The 14261-nt window shown below is 32.2% G+C and overlaps 1 protein-coding gene across 3 annotated transcripts in view; it reads right to left on the bottom strand.

The window, feature by feature from the left end:
- The window catches only part of side-VI (sidestep VI transmembrane protein), a 481913-nt gene that overhangs the window by 330892 nt on the left and 136760 nt on the right, over positions 1-14261 (bottom strand). The window lies entirely within an intron of this gene.

Genomic DNA, 14261 nt, shown 5'->3' with positions numbered 1-14261 from the left:
AAACTAGTAACAAACTGTCTGTTCAAAATGTCAAATTTTTGGAGACGCAGGGAAGGATTTTAGAAATTTTCCTATCCAAGAAGAACCAATATTTTTCAATATTGTCTATTCGGACGTGTAATTTTAGCAGTTTTGATACTAGGGCAATGAAATTTGGTGAGATTACTATTTTTAACTTGTTGACTGTCTGTCCTAAATCTCAAATTTTTGGAGCAACGGAGACGGATTTTAGAAATTTTCGTTTTCAAAACCAGCCAAAATTTCCAATATTTTCCATTCGGACGTGTAATTTTAGTAATTTTGATACTAGGGCAATGAAATTTGGAGAGATTACTATTCTTGACTTGTTAACGGTCTGCTTAAAATCTCAAATTTTTTGAGAAACAAGCAAGGAATTTAAAAATTTTCCCATGCAAGAAGAGCCAAAATTTTGCAATATTTTCCATTCGGACGAATTTTAGTAGTTTTGATACTACAGCAATGAAATTTGGTGGGATTACTATTTTTAACTTGTTGACTGTCGGTCCCAAATCTCAAATTTTTTGAGCCACAGGGACGGATTTTAAAAATTTTCATTTCCAAGACGAGCCAAAAATTTCTAATATTTTTCATTTAGACGTGTAATTCTGGCAGTTTTGATAGTTGAGCAATTAAATATGGAGAGATTACTACTATTAATTTGTTGACTGTCTGTTTTAAATCACAAATTTTTCGAGCCACAGGGACGGATTTTAGAAATTTTCATTTTCCAGGCGAGCCAAAATTTCGAATATTTTTTATTCGGACATGTTATTTTGGTAGTTTTGATGTTAAAAAAGTTTGTTACTAGTTGTGCCAAATTTCAAAAATTTACACCAAAAGCGACTGATTTTACAAAGTTTTATTTTTCGGATTAACCAAAAACGCTAAATTTAGCGCCAAAGCAATCAAATTAACTATTAAATTTAGAAATGTATGTAATTTGGTGTTATTGTGTTAAATTTCAAAATTCAAAGTCAAACAAGATAAATTTTGGATTTTTTTATTTATAACTGTAGGAGCTTTAACGCCCCAGTCATCAAGTTCGGGATAAATACTAATTTAAACTTAGCAATCAAGTGCATCAAATTTCAAAATTATAGAGCAAAAGAATTTAGAAATTTTTACGTTTTGGATAAACCAAAAACCGCAAAAATTTATTAATGAAGATGTAAGTTACTATGGTAATGTTAAGGCCAGAGCATTTTAATTTGAGAAAGTTACTAACTAAAGTTGAGTAATTCACTAATTAACTATGCCAACTTGCAAAACTATAAAAGATACGATACAATTTTTTTTTTAACATTTTTTTACTTAAAATCGTGTAACTCTGGAAATTTTAACGCCAACGCAATTAAATTCGCAGAATTATTAATGTATACTCGCTTATTCAGTGTGATGATAATTTACAAAATTATAGACCAGAAGAGGTAAATTTTTATTTTTGTTTATTTTTAGCATAAACCAAAAACTTTTGAAAAAATAAGGTAAGAACTGTAACTCGAGTAATTTTTATGCCACAACAATTTAATTTCGTGAGATTAATAATTTGGTGTTGCTAATTAACTGTGGCTAATCGCAAAATTAAAAGTCAGAAAAGATTAATTTTGTAAGTATTTATTCTTAAGTAAACCAAAAATGTCCAAAATTTTCTATTTAAGCTTCTAACTTTGGGAATTGCAATGCCACACCAATCAAATTAGGAGAGATTACTAACTTTGAATTAATTACTAACTGTGCAAAAATTTTAAATTATAAGACCTAGGCGAGTGATTTTGAAAATTTTTACAATTTGAATTTACAGAAAATTGAGAAAATGTATTATTAATTGTGTAACTATCGTAATTTTAAAGCCAAAACTGTGTCAACTTGCAAAATGTGTCAACTTGCAAAATGGTAGAGTATATTAAACAATTTTGAAATTTTTTATTTGGAGGACGAACAAAAAAAAACATTTTTTTTTCAAAAGCGTGTAACTCAGGCAATTTTACCGGCAAAGTAAACAAATTTAAAGAGATTACTAACGAAAGTTTACTTATTCAACGTGTTCAATAACAATAAATTTAAAAAAAATTCTTTATTTTGAGAATGAACCAAAAACTTCTAGAGAAATATGTAAAAGGCAGTAACTCGGATAATTTTAAAGCCTTAGAAATTAAATTTGGGGAGATTACTAATTTTAACTTAGTTGCTAAATATGCCAAAATTTTTAAGTTGTAGAGCAACAGCAAATAATATTTAATATTTTTTTTTAATTTAGTCACTAACTGCGCCAAGTTTCAAAGCAATATAGCAATCGCGAGAAATTTGTATTTTTTGGATTAACCAAAAACTCCGAAAATTATGTCATTATAAATGAAATACTGTAACTCTGGAACAGTTAACGCCATAACAATCAAATTTGTGAAAGTTACTAATAAGAAGCTAGTTACTAAATGTGCCAAATTTCAAAATTATACAGCAAAACCGACTAATAAAAAAAAATTATTTTTTGGAGATATCGAAAACTGCAAATTTAAAATTAATGGTGTATATCTGATACTTTCAACGCCACAACACTTAAATAAACAAAATTGCAGATTGCTGATTTATAGAGTCACTCATAATGTCCAGCAGTCCTCTCCAACAAAATTTCCAACAATTCCCGAACTATTGATTTTTGCTTTTAAAAAAGTTTATCAAATATTGTTACTTGTTTCATTGTAAAATGTTTCCACTAGAAAAACACATTTTATAATGTTTTTTTCTCGATTTTTTGTTATGAGAGATGAACAAAGGATTCAGAAAAGAGTTGTTCAGACATCGAGTGCCTAAAATGTGACTAAAATGTTCTATTTTTTATACTTTTCTTAGCCAGAAGCTCAAAAGATTAAAAAATCTGTCAGAATCGCCACTCATCTGCTGAAAGCTGCTGTAAAAGGGTTGAAATTGTGCAATCGGCACTTGAAAAATATGTATAAATGTACATATGAAGTATATTAATAAGTACAATCAAACATGGAATAAAACGAAAATAATTTATTGGAAAATAAACAATATCAAATGTGCTAATTGTGACATTTTCCAATAAAAATTCTCGACAATTGACGGATGTTAATCAAGCTAACGCAACGTCGCTTTTGAAATAGCAAAAAATGGATTTTCTAGTTCTTCAATAAAAAAGTTATCCAACAAGACGTTGCTCCTTCACGTTTCACCCAATTCGACTTCTTGACCAATCGAAGCAGCAACTTGCTACTTCAAGATTATAAAATTGCGTCACAATGTTCATTACTGTAATTTTCATATAAATTTATGTCTCTCCTGAGGCAAGTCTCGTGTCTGCTAGCCAACTTCCACTTTGAATTTTTAATGAATTCCTTGGAACTTAAGAAATACATTTCGTCCATCATTAAATTTTAACAAATTTAGTTCCCAATTCCCAAGTTATTTTGGGTCGCGAAGTGATTCAAAACGAATCAATATTTAATGTGGTTATTGCTGTCGCAGAATTGTCTATTATTCAATGTTAATTAAGTGGTTCGTTCAAATAATCAGAAATCAGATAGAGTTGTTATCAGAGATTCGATTTAATTAAATATGTCTGTTCACTGAATGCTGAGGTATCACAGTTTGGGAGCTTCTGCACAGTTAAGGGCTCATTTACATACTCAAGCCATTTGCGCAAGTAAATCGTTACGTCTAAACGCTGGCTTGAAGTTTGCGCAAAGTTTGTGCAAACTACTTTCAGCTTGAGCAAATCCGAACGTGTTTGTGCAGTTTTTTTGCGCAAATTGGTTTGCGCAAACGGTTGAGCGTGTAAACGGGGCTTTACTGTTTCCTCAAGTAGAGCCTTGAAGGTATTTTTTCGTCGTATGTCACTGCCATTGCGCATTAGCAACACAATCAGGTAAGTGTCGGAGCACGCGAACTGTAGCAATTAAAATAATCATTATGTAATCCCGTTTCATAACACGAGCTCAGAATTTCAGCGTACGAAGAAGTAATCTATATCTTGAATATCATGTTTCCTGTCGCATCGTGAAACTTGGCAAGATGAATGACTTCTTGGGTTTGGGCAAAAAGTTAGAAGCTTTGCGGCGTATGGTGCTGGTAACGCGGCATTTAAAAGGCGATTTATGTTGCGAAAAAATGGAGTAATACGATTTTATACTTAAAGCTTTTGTATGGAATGGATTTATATACACTTGTACTTTTACGTTGCTGTAGATTTTGTATCTTTAGGTTGCGTGCTGGCATTTTTAGGCCGTGGAATTTCAATGAAAAATCGAATCAATTTGGTGAGTTGATCGTTTCATATTTCCAACTAGGGACTGTCTTTTGACTGTGAAATGACTTTCCCTCTTTATTTTAATTAATTCTAGGGTTATTTACCTTTGGCGCTGTTTCGGTTTGGATAGCTTGTACCTAAACAAGGCGGATGATAAAGTGAGCTGCATTAAAATTACATTTGGTTGCTTCAAAGTTAATTATATAAGCTCCAAATTGCGGATTGGGTCGTGGAAATAAAACAACTAGTTACACAACTGTCTGAAGCAGAATTTCTCGTAATTCTTTGCATTGGCGGTCTCGATATCACTTCTTTGAAGTAAATAGGAAAAAAACGGGCTTCTATAATAGTAATTAATAACGTAGCAAGAGATAAATGACGAGCGATATTGTTTTCTGAAATTCGAAAGATCTAGGGAAATTGAAAAGTTTTAAGCTGCAAATGTCATCATTTGTAATTGTTGAATATTTTCTAATTTCTAACCTAAAACGCTTTTACATTCTAAAAGAACACAAAAAAATCCATGTGCGAGCGAAACGAAGACTTATTTTTACATTAAATTTCGCAACTTCTAAGGTGCGGTTCTGCTATCCAAATTAGTGCAAGTGTATAGTTTTGGAACACATTCGATTACAGCTCTAGAAACACAAAAAAAAAATCTCCACATAAAACTGGTCAAGTGCGAGCAAAGCGAGGACTGTTTTATAGACCAAACCAGCATTTTTGAACATCTGACAAAACTGACAAAATTACTACAAATGTATAATTATGGAACACCTGTATTATTCAATTACATTTTAAAAATTATCGTAAAAAGTTGCAACGACAAAAACTATTACATGCGAGCGTAGCGAGCACTTATTTTTTAATCGAATTTCGCCGCTTCTAAAATGCAGTTCCGTGTTTGTATACAGGTTTACATAAAATAAGAAAGTCAACCACAGAAAACTTGTCAAGTGCGAGCGAAGAGAGCACTGTTTTCTAGATCAATACCACCAACTTTGAGCAACAAAATTAACAAAATACCCAAAAATGCATCATTTTTAGGACACCCGTATTTTTCAAAAACATTTTCGAAATTTTGGTAAAAGAGTGCAGCCACAAAAAAATTGTTAAGTGCGAGCGAAGCCAGTTTAGTTAGTTTAGTTTTGAGACATCTGTATTATTAAATTACTGCCTTAAAATTACAGAAAAAGAATTGTGGCCACAGAAAACTCGTCAAGTGCGAGCGAAGCGAGCACTGTTTTATAGTATAAAATCAGCACCTTTGAGCATCCGACAAAACTGACAAAATTACCACAAATGTATAATTATGGAACACCTGTATTATTCAATTACATTTTCAAAATGATTGAAAAAAGTTACAACAAGAAAAACTGTCACAAAAAGTTACAACAAGAAAAACTGTCACATGCGAGCGAAGCGAGCACTTAATTTTTAATCAAATTTCGCCGCTTCTAAAATGCAGTTCCGTAGGCCAAATTTGTATTTATATATTTGTATTTGTAACTTTGGACAACAAAATTGACAAAATACCCAATAACGCATCATTTTTAGGACACCCGTATTTTTCAAAAACATTTTCCAAATTTTGGTAAAAGAGTGCAGCCACAAAAAAATTGTTAAGTGCGAGCGAAGCCAGTTTAGTTAGTTTAGTTTTGAGACATCTGTATTATTAAATTACTGCCTTAAAATTACAGAAAAAGAATTGTGGCCACAGAAAACTCGTCAAGTGCGAGCGAAGCGAGCACTGTTTTATAGTATAAAATCAGCACCTTTGAGCATCCGACAAAACTGACAAAATTACCACAAATGTATAATTATGGAACACCTGTATTATTCAATTACATTTTCAAAATGATTGAAAAAAGTTACAACAAGAAAAACTGTCACAAAAAGTTACAACAAGAAAAACTGTCACATGCGAGCGAAGCGAGCACTTAATTTTTAATCAAATTTCGCCGCTTCTAAAATGCAGTTCCGTAGGCCAAATTTGTATTTATATATTTGTATTTGTAACTTTGGACAACAAAATTGACAAAATACCCAATAACGCATTATTTTTAGGACACCCGTATTTTTCAAAAACATTTTCGAAATTTTGGTAAAAGAGTGCAGCAACAAAAAAATTGTTAAGTGCGAGCGAAGCCAGTTTAGTTAGTTTAGTTTTGAGACATCTGTATTATTAAATTACTGTCTTAAAATTACAGAAAAAGAATTGTGGCCACAGAAAACTCGTCAAGTGCGAGCGAAGCGAGCACTGTTTTATAGTATAAAATCAGCACCTTTGAGCATCCGACAAAACTGACAAAATTACCACAAATGTATAATTATGGAACACCTGTATTATTCAATTACATTTTCAAAATGATTGAAAAAAGTTACAACAAGAAAAACTGTCACAAAAAGTTACAACAAGAAAAATTGTCACATGCGAGCGAAGCGAGCACTTAATTTTTAATCAAATTTCGCCGCTTCTAAAATGCAGTTCCGTAGGCCAAATTTGTATTTATATATTTATATTTGTAACTTTGGACAACAAAATTGACAAAATACCCAATAATGCATCATTTTTAGGACACCCGTATTTTTCAAAAACATTTTCCAAATTTTGGTAAAAGAGTGCAGCCACAAAAAAATTGTTAAGTGCTAGCGAAGCGAGTTTAGTTAGTTTAGTTTTGAGACATCTGTATTATTAAATTACTGTTTTAAAATTACAGAAAAAAAAATTGTGGCCACAGAAAACTCGTCAAGTGCGAGCGAAGCGAGCACTGTTTTATAGACCAAAATCAGTATCTTTGAACATCCGACAAAACAAACGAAATCATCATAAATGTATAATTTTGAAACCCTTGCATTATTCAATTACATTTTCAAAATTATTGTAAAAAGTTACAACGAGAAAAACTGTCACATGCGAGCGAAGCGAGCACTTATTTTTTAATCAAATTTCGCCGCTTCTAAAATGCAGTTCCGTAGGCCAAATTTGTATACAGGTTTACATAAAATAAGAATGTCAACCACAGAAAACTCGTTTTATAGATCAAAACCACCAACTTTGGACAACAAAATTGACAAAATACCCAATAATGCATCATTTTTAGGACACCCGTATTTTTCAAAAACATTTTCCAAATTTTGGTAAAAGAGTGCAGCCACAAAAAAATTGTTAAGAGCTAGCGAAGCGAGTTTAGCTAGTTTAGTTTTGAGACATCTGTATTATTAAATTACTGTCTTAAAATTACAGAAAAAGAATTGTGGCCACAGAAAACTCGTCAAGTGCGAGCGAAGCGAGCACTGTTTTATAGACCAAAATCAGTATCTTTGAACATCCGACAAAACAAACGAAATCATCATAAATGTATAATTTTGAAACCTTTGCATTATTCAATTACATTTTCAAAATTATTGTAAAAAGTTACAACGAGAAAAACTGTCATATGCGAGCGAAGCGAGCACTTAATTTTTAATCAAATTTCGCCGCTTCTAAAATGCAGTTCCGTAGGCCAAATTTGTATTTATATATTTGTATTTGTAACTTTGGACAACAAAATTGACAAAATACCCAATAACGCATCATTTTTAGGACACCCGTATTTTTCAAAAACATTTTCCAAATTTTGGTAAAAGAGTGCAGCCACAAAAAAATTGTTAACTGCTGGCGAAGCAAGTTTAGATAGTTTAGTTTTGAGACATCTGTATTATTAAATTACTGTTTTAAAATTACGGAAAAAAAAATCGTGGCCACAGAAAATTCGTCAAGTGCGAGCGAAGCGAGCACTGTTTTATAGACCAAAATCAGTATCTTTGAACATCCGACAAAACAAACGAAATCATCATAAATGTATAATTTTGAAACCCTTGCATTATTCAATTACATTTTCAAAATTATGGTAAAAAGTTGCATCCACAAAAAACCGTGACGTGCGAACGAAGCGAACACTGATTTTTTTCAAAATATTCCGCAGCTTCTAAGATGCAGTTCTGTGAGCCAAATTAGTCCGAGTGTATAATTTTACACCTGCTTTATTCAATTACAGTTTAAAAACACAGAAAAAAAAGTTGTGACCACAGAAAACTCGTCAAGAGCGAGCGAAGCGAGCACTGTTTTTAGACCAAAACTAGCTTCTTTCAACTTCCGACAAAATTAATGAAATTTTAACTAATGTGTGATTTTGAAACATCTGTATTATTTAACTACATTTTCCAAATAAAAAAAGTCCGCAACCACAAATAATTTGTTAAGTGCGAGCGAAGCGAGCACTGACTTTTACATCAAATTTCACAGCATTTTAGATGTAGTTCCATAGGTCAAATTAGCACAGATGTACAGTTTTAGAACACCTTTTTAAAACTTTAAAAACAATAAAATGCAACGACAGGAAACTGGTCTTTTTCAAACGAAATCAGCAGACTTGGTTATGTAAATAACACATTTCAAAGTAAATTAAAATTTGAAAATTTCGCTTTCAACAAAATTTTCATAATAATGATGTTTCTACATATCTAGAGCCATATTGTCTGCCTTAAAAATATACTCCTACATTTCTGGATATACCTTTTATCTCGATATGAATACACTTCCAGAAGAGTAAAGGCTCATCTTATAGTTTTTTATTTTTCTTTACGATATTACATTTTCGCTCTCAAAGTATTGCAACAATGCACAATGGAACACAATAACGCCCTTACCCGTTTTGTCGGGCTTAGACGAATATTACTTCACTTTGAATCTTTACATTGGTATGACTGTAGTGCACGAGCCATTTCAGTTATTGCTATTTGAAATATTTGTATTAAATTCAGCTTACTCGTTGATTAATTCATTCAATTTCTCTTGATGAGAGATAAGAGTTATCCTTTTAAAACACCTGAAGAAATAGTTCTGGAAAAGACCACATAGCATAACGAGCGCTAATGCGGTAGCTATGAGAATTCGAAGAGAGTTCTGTATATTTTTTTACACAGGTTTTCCACATTAACAAACAAATACTAAATTTCCATTTTTAAATGACACTTTAAATTATTATTTTAAAAGTGTCAAACTAAAGGTCAATAAGTGCACCTATAATGCATTCACGATCTTTTTAGACCGCGGCAAGCCATAGAAATCTAGTAACTTGGTTGGTAGTCAACCTTTGTGAGCTAAAGTTTCCTGAAAATGATTGACATTCGTTCTGTCGATTGGAGTTGTTATTTTTTTGGTTATGAATTGTGTCTGAAACCTTTCCTCTGTTGCCAGTTTAAACCGAAAACATTCAGAACTTGATAATTTTACTGAATTTTTATCTAAAATTTTGAAATTATTTTTCAACAAATGCAATAATAATCATAATGGAAGACATTACTGCTGGTATATTCCAATGGCAAAAAGTTTACCATTCTCAAGAAGCACTTCTGCCAGGTCTTGATTCTAGTCATAAAACCTTAAAAAAGTTTATTTGATCAAATTAGCATTTGACCCAGGGTTTTATGTTATGGAATCTCACGCTAAAAGCAAACTTTGGCGAATTTCGTTAACTAAAAAATGCAGCAATTTAGAATTTGAATTGTTTTGGTTTACATAAAGTCTTGTGATCGTTCACTTCTCTGTGTTTGTAACTCGTAGACTTAATAATTTTGAAAAGTGTTGTTTTCTCGGCATAAAAATCTAATTGTTGCCGCTTATCAGCCAAAAGTTTTCATCTTTGGTGTCCAGAACTTTGGAAACGGTTGCAAGCCGCACCTAAAAATATTTTGAAAACAAACGTCTACGGGACTTTGTACCTTACAAAGAATATATTTGTAACATCATTTGTTCCAGTCTTAAATCAGGCCGATTTTTTCGAAACTGTAAGTAGCACATTTTTTGTTCGAAAACGAAATCACTTTAGGCATTTTATTGCAATATTTTGAAGATAATGCCTTTAAACTGTTACTTTCACGATTAAAAGGAAACAAACGATTTTTCCGGTATCAGAAAAGTCGCAAACTTGCATGCATGAAAGACACATGTCAGATGTGACAGTAAAAAAACTACCTCAGTCAGTCATTGTAGCCAACAAAAAGAAAAAAAACATGGCCTACTCTGGTCTAAAAAGATCGTGAATGCATTATAGTTTCACTTCTAGAAAAAACATTGCGGGAAACTTCTAGTTTAGTGTGTACAACTATTTACAGAAAATATGAAACTAATAATTAATCTTTGCATGTAAAACACATTCTATAAAATTTTAGTCCATATTTTACGTAATTTTTCGTGACGCCAGAATAAAAATAATTCTCAAGCAAAAGGCCGCTTATCCATTATGCTTGCGAGGTATTGACTCCGCCAACATAGAGACTGAAACCTTGTTTAAACATTAATCGAACCCATGGGAATAGCTTAATATTTGATTGAGAATAGATCCATTAATACCACACCGTAATGTCTCCATCCATCAATTTGTAGACGTGAGCCGGATTTTGTGACAACCTATCCGGAAAAAAAAAACAGATTACTTACTGTAGGTATGTCAAAACAGAGATTATCTAAGATCAATACGGATATTTCATACCGAAGCAGACGGAAAATCCACTCGAAAAAACGAAAGAAATCGAGGGTTCAACGGTTGTTTGGAAGAATCCGGAGAATAATAAAACTGTGTCAGTGGAATTATTTATTTATGGAACTGATTCACCACTCTCGAAAAGCCCATTACTGCAGCTCTTCTCTACATCTTAAAAGCTTTCGCGACGGACTATTAGAATAATTCTTTTATTTGAATGGCGATTTTATTGCAAATCAAGAATTGAGAATTTCCTGCGATTCAGACAGTGAAAAAATTAAGTTGTGGAAGTGAATAAAAAGTAGAAGCTCTCTAGGGATGATTCCGGTTAACTAAATTTAAGACACGAAACCAACATTGTATTTCTATCCGTTTCCAATCCTATCAAATGTTGTTGACTAACTTGGGAGACTCCCAAATCGGCCTAGAGGACTCATTTGGTCCCAGTGAAAAGAAAAGAGACTTGCACCGAAAAAAGTAAAAAAATTAGAATGAAACTGACCGTTATTTTGTATTCATATGAAGCTATGAGATTGAGAGAGTGCTGTACATAATTTTTAAACGGATGAAAAAAATTCAGTGATAGCATTATAAAAATGTAATATCAATCTAGATTCAGCGAGACGATTTTCTCTTGAAAAATCGCATTTGTTCCCTAAATAATTTAAATTTGAAAGCATATACCTGTCGTGTAAAATTGCATTATGCATAGATGCATGGCTGAAAATAGTCTATTCATGAAATCTAGGTCACACAAACGCCTCACCCTCCGACTTCTATTGTGGTGCAAATTTAGGAACTGACCACGGAAATCTAACAAAGTTAGCTAAAATCACAAAAGATGTAATTCCAAGACAAGTAATTAAAACCCGAGCAACTTTCAGTTCAATCGGACCCGTGCAATGGAAATCAAATTTACTGAGTTTGGGCTGTATTCAAATAAACACAAATAAAAAGTCTCGTCGCTAATGGCATTAGTCAATACACAAGATTTTAAAAACGTACGAAAAGCATACTTGTATTGATGTATTGACTAATTCTTTCGAGGAATTAAATTTCTTCTATTACCGCTCGTTCCAGAGTTCGCTGGAAATAGGGCAAACCAGAGGTAAATTAGATTTTACTTTTTTCTGCTCTCTCGCATATCCAGATCAGGTTATTTTAGAGCACGACAGATAATTCTGTTGGAAAATTAATGCGGTGGGATTAGAAAAACAGACACGAAAATATGATTTCCAATTTAATAATACAGCAAGAAATGTCACCTGTCCAAAATTAAAACTAAAATTCAATTAAATTAACTTATGCTTCAAACATTAAAAAATCGGGATAATTATGATAGCATAATGACAGCATTAACGAATGGCTGACAGCGGTAAATTAGTAGAAATTTAACTCTGATTAAAGTAATAGTAATTATAATTATAAACCAAATAAAAAAACACTTTTCTCGCCCAAGCTTTTGTATTAAAGAGCGAGAGAAATTATTAAATTACATAACATTATTTTTGACACAAAACTGTTTCATTGATCAAAACTAGCAGTTTTGAAAATCTATGAAAATTGACAAAATTACCCCAAATACTTAGTTTTGGAACCTCTGTATAATTCAAGTATCGAGTGAGATTTATTGAAAATCGGAAAAATTATTTGAAAATCGGAGAAAATTGGCCGAAATTGCCAAACATGCATAGTTTTAGAACACCCGTATTATTTAACAACATTTTCAAAAATATGGTAAAAATCTGCAGCTACCAAGAAATTGTCAAATGCAAGCAAAGCGAGCACTGATTTTTACATCAAACTTCGTAGTTTTTAAGATGCGGTTCTGTAGACCAAATTAGTGCAACTGTAAAGTTTAGGGACACCTCTATTATTCTATTACAGTTTTAAAGACTACTTAGGAAACTGTGAACGAGCACTGTTTTAATGATCAAAACTAACAGCTTTGAAGATCTGAAAAAATTGAAAATTTACCACAAATGCTTAGTTTTAGAACACCCGTAAAATTCAACATTTTCAGAATTATGGTAAAAAGTAGCAGTCACAGCAGTGCGAGCGAAGCGAGCACTGATTTCTACATCAAATTCCGCATTAGTTCGTCAAATTTGTACAAATATTTAGTTTTGGGACACCTATATTATTCAAATAAATTCTTCAAAACACAAAAAACAATTTGACTGGCCACAGAAAAGTAGTCAAGTGCGAGCAAAGCGAGCTCTGTTTTATAGAGCAAAACCATCAGCTTTGAAAATACGATAAAATAGACAAAATTGCCACAAACGTGTAGTTTCAGAACACCTGTATTATTCAATTACAGTTTTTGAAAGACATAAAATAAATTTTGAGCACACAAAATTCGTCAAGAGCAAGCGAAGCGAGCACTGTTCTATTGATTAAACTGGCAGCTTTAAAGATACGAGAAAATAAACAAAATGACCACAAATGTAGAGTTTTAAGACAACCGAATTAATTAAAATAATTCAAAATTATGACAAAACTTAGCAGCCACAAATAAAATGTCAAATGCGAGCTAAGCGAGCACTGATTTTAACCTCCAATTTTGCAGCTTCTGAGATGTGGTTGAAAATGAACAAAATTACCACAAACGTATAATTTTGAAACACCCGTATTATTTGATTACATTTAAACATTATAATAATAAAAGATTCCAGCCACTAAAACAATTTTTATATCGAATTCCGCATTTTTTAAGATCCGATTATATAGGCTCAATTAGTACAAATATGAAGTTTTGGGACAGATGCATTTTTAAAGAGAGTAATGAAAATAGTCGAAAATGCATTAAAAAAATGGTAAAATGGTGGATGCGCCGGGCGAGCTTCTAAATTTCGCCAGCAAAGAATGACAAATGAGGAAAAAAAATACAATTTTAAAGATTGGTGATCGGCTGCATTTCAGTAATTCAAAGTCGATAAAAATATCCGATTAAATAAATGCCAATTAATCAATCCAATTAAACCAAAATTAGATTTTTCCATTAAATTTGTAGAAATTTATTGAGCCGGTGCCCATAAATTAATCAGGATATTCCGATTGAAATATGTCTAAGGGTCCTTTCTGTACCTCCTGTTCCCATGCAAGAGAATTTTATCGCTTAAAGAAAAATTCCTTTCGTTGTCGGGCCAGTAAATCTGTCACCCCAAGAGGCGGATTGTATTGAAATTGTGAATTCATCATGAAGGATTTAGTATCATTTGTGTGTTTAAATGGCGGATTTATACCACGCGTGAAAGGAATAAGTACGATAAAAATCCGGAATAATTTCGTTCGATTCGGTAATAAATTGAAAGTCTGTAAATTGAAAAGTTAAGTACGCCTTTTTATATGAAATACGTGACCACAATCGTTGAATGTAAAAAATTTAAGCCGTTTCCTGACCGGTCCTAGGCTTTTCTATATATCGAAAAGTCCAGCTTCAGAAA

Source organism: Gnatocerus cornutus, chromosome 1 (assembly GCF_029298725.1).
Source record: "Gnatocerus cornutus isolate USDA-ARS CGAHR chromosome 1, icGnaCorn1.1, whole genome shotgun sequence".
In the NCBI taxonomy this organism is placed as follows: domain Eukaryota; kingdom Metazoa; phylum Arthropoda; class Insecta; order Coleoptera; family Tenebrionidae; genus Gnatocerus; species Gnatocerus cornutus.
This window is presented reverse-complemented; position numbering and strand designations above follow the sequence as displayed.